The sequence below is a fragment of the Euprymna scolopes genome, chromosome 33 (genome assembly GCF_053919585.1).
Source record: "Euprymna scolopes isolate OS-2025 chromosome 33, ASM5391958v1, whole genome shotgun sequence".
NCBI classification, from domain to species: Eukaryota; Metazoa; Mollusca; class Cephalopoda; order Sepiida; family Sepiolidae; genus Euprymna; species Euprymna scolopes.
Window position 1 is genome coordinate 26,946,590 of NC_136514.1, and position 3,355 is coordinate 26,949,944.

Consider the following 3,355-nt stretch of genomic DNA (forward strand, 5'->3'; position numbering starts at 1 on the left):
GTCACTCCGCGCACGGCTCGATCATTTGCATATAACTGTTATACGCTCGTCCGCACTCAGTTATATAGTGACTTTGGCGCCAAGATTTTTAAAAAAAATCCCTCGGGTTTTGTGCTGCGATTATGAACCTCTTCAGACTTTACAAAATGAATGATTATATCAGATAGTGAAATTCGTGGTGAGTTAGCTTTATATGTCTGTAGATTAACAGCTGATGATCTCAAGTGATCTGCCTGGTCGTCCAAGTGATATTTATATTCCGATGAAGAGGCAGGGGAGGTTCTGTGCGTCGTCCAGAAATAAGGTATTTTGGGTCCAAAGCTGATTCATATTCCGTTGGATATGTTTTGGTTCAGTGTTCTGATAGTAAGTTTGTCATTTGGTGGAGAAGTAGTATTATTATTTGCTTTTAAAGTGGAGTTTTAGTTTCGGTTAGAGAGAGAATCCTTTTGTCACAACAATAACAGAAACCCCGTGATTTAAATCAGACCAATGGTGTCTGAATTAAGCACCGAATTCAGATTAAACAAGCGGACGATCACGGCCTGGCACTGAAATTATGCCAGGTGATTAACGCCAATGGATTTCTATTGACGCAAATAGCAATGAATTACTTCTCTAAATCTATATCTTTATCAAGACATATAGATTAATACGTAGCTGCCTACATCCAAACATTTCTAAGCCTGCTCTAATATAAAAAAAAATATAATGGATTTTAATAATTAATGAACATTAACCTTTCTCATTTCGAAATATATTACCAATCAAAAGATAGATAATACTCCACACTACTAATAAAAAAAACTACTAATAAACAAAACTAACTTTTTTCATAGGCATCGCCACTTATCAAGGCCAAGAGGCCACTCGAAGATAAGGGTTAAAGAGTGTACAGTAGAAATTGGACAATATAGTAATCGTTAGTCATAGAAATTCGGTAAATTTGTTAACTTAAGTAGAACGGCTCATCAAGAGCTTGTTTACGTTGGACTTGAAGACAACCATATTGTAGTCAATTGGAAAACAGGAAAACGGAAGACAATTCCATAGGCGTGCAGTTCTAAGAAATAAACTTTGTTCATGGAATCTACGTTTAGGTTTAGGCATAGATAAAGAGTGGGGGGGATTATTGATGTTTTCAGCTTTCTTGTGAAAGTATGGCGAGGGGGGGCATAGATTGGAGCTCAGTCGAGCACTTGCGATGAAAATAACGATAAAAATTCGCAACATCTCGTCTGTGAGAAAGAGGTTGCAGCGAAGAGAAAAGGACATCCCCTACTGGACTACGAAGTCTATTTTGAGCTCTATCAAGGCAGAATAAGTCCTTTCTAGCAGCTCCTGCCCAGAGGTGGCAACAGTACTCCATCTCTGAATGTACCTGGCTCTTATATAGATAGAGAATTGCATCAGCAGTGAGATATCTACTGGATCGATCGAAGGATCCTACCATTTTTCCAGCGGTCTTGCCAACTGATTTAATGTATGTGTTCCATTTAAGATCAGGAGTAAAGATCAAGCCCAGAAACTTGTCAAAACATGAGGCCTCTCCAAGACGAGAGCCATCCATCTCAACTAATGCCAGATGGGGATCAGAGCGTTGATAGTGTAAAGATAAAAGCTTGGTTTTAGATGCATTAAAAGTAACAAGCCACCTCTTTCTCCATTGTACCACTTGCTCAAGATCAGAGGAAAGAGAATCAGAGAGAACTTGGTCGTTTACGATCTTAGATGTGCTACCATAGATATTAGTGTCATCAGCATAAATGTCTACGAATAATTTAAGGATGTGATTTGGAAGATCATTGAGAGAGTTGGGCCCAGGATGGACCCCTGAGGGACTCCAGCATTAATACTGAGAACCTATCAGAGAGAAATGATTTAATAATTGAGAGGACATTTCCAGCTATACCGTAGCTGGAGATCTTGTGAAGTAAACCTTTATGCCATACTCTATCAAAGGCCTTTGATATGTCAAGAGCAATTGCCCTAGAAAGGTAGCCTCCGTCGAGAGATTTGCTAATCCTATGAGATCTAACTGTAAGCACATCTGCTGTAGATCTAGCAGAACGGAAACCATATTGCGTGTCACTAAAAAGGTTATTTTTGCTGAGATGGTTGATTATTTCTCTATTTAACACAGATTCCAGCAACTTACTCATGACACACAGGAGACTTATTGGCCTGTACTGAGAGGGAGATGAGCGATCACTTGAATTCTTAAATACGAGGCATACTGATGAGATTTTCCAGGGTGACCGGAAGCAATTCTCCTTAAGACAACGTTTAAACAGTTTTGTAAGGATGGGCGCTAATTCTGGTTGAAGTCTTTTGAGTACTATAATTGGAATACCGTCAGGGCCGGTGGCTTTACGACGTTTTAATATATATAAATGCCGTGTTCGAGTTGATTGCAGTTTGTTCGTGTTGCTCTTGATTGTGGCATTTTATTATTTTTTTTTAATCATTATAAATGAGTCTATGATATTTAATTGAATATTTAAATATCATTGATAATACTACCCTTTTTTAAATAGAAAGATAATAAAATATGTACACAAACACGAAAGTATAATTATTATCACTAGAGAAACCTCTGGAAATTCCACGGTGGCATCTTTCATATGTGGCATTCTGTGGACGTCCAACGTGAATGGAGACCCCGTGATATTATTGTAGCCCTTTTGTTATTATAGCTCTTTTGTTAAAACTGTAAAAGTATTTATCTAACTAATAATGTTAATGCAGTATCAGAATATATCTGGTTATTACTGTTTATATCCAATATCCTTATATGAGTCTGTCACATATTTCCATTGTATGGACGACTGACGCAAACGGAAACCCCACGATATCATTATACTTTCTTTAGATAGAACAGATACTACCCTTGAATCCTAGCCAGAAGACCAAGAAGGTATATTTAACTTTTACGTACGGCCCGAAGCGACACCATTTTTTTTTTTTATTATTATTATTTTATTTTTACATTGCGTCTTCGGTGATCGGGAGATCCTATGTATTAAAAAGGAGGATAAAGATTGATAACATTACTACAAGCATTAAATTAGTGTATCTATATATTAATTTAATGTTCGTAGTATGTTATCACCTTCTGTCCTCCTTTTTGATAAACAGGATTTGTTGATCGAATAATATATAATCTGGAAACTGTGACACACGTACCTACGTTTACGGTACTACGAATTTAATATATAGATAGCTGAACTGGGAGTATTTCTTTTGTAATTTGATTGTAATGCAACAAAAATACATTTAGATGATGTGAATATGTCTTTATTTATATCTACTTTGTTGAGAAAATAAAATAACGCAAAAAATCAGAGGAAAAAAG

The 3,355-nt window shown here is 36.7% G+C and overlaps 1 pseudogene; it reads right to left on the reverse strand.

Annotated features, from left to right (window-relative positions):
- Nucleotides 1-2,715: 2,715 nt before the first annotated feature.
- Nucleotides 2,716-2,921, reverse strand: LOC145258531 (U2 spliceosomal RNA; annotated as a pseudogene).
- Nucleotides 2,922-3,355: the final 434 nt, after the last annotated feature.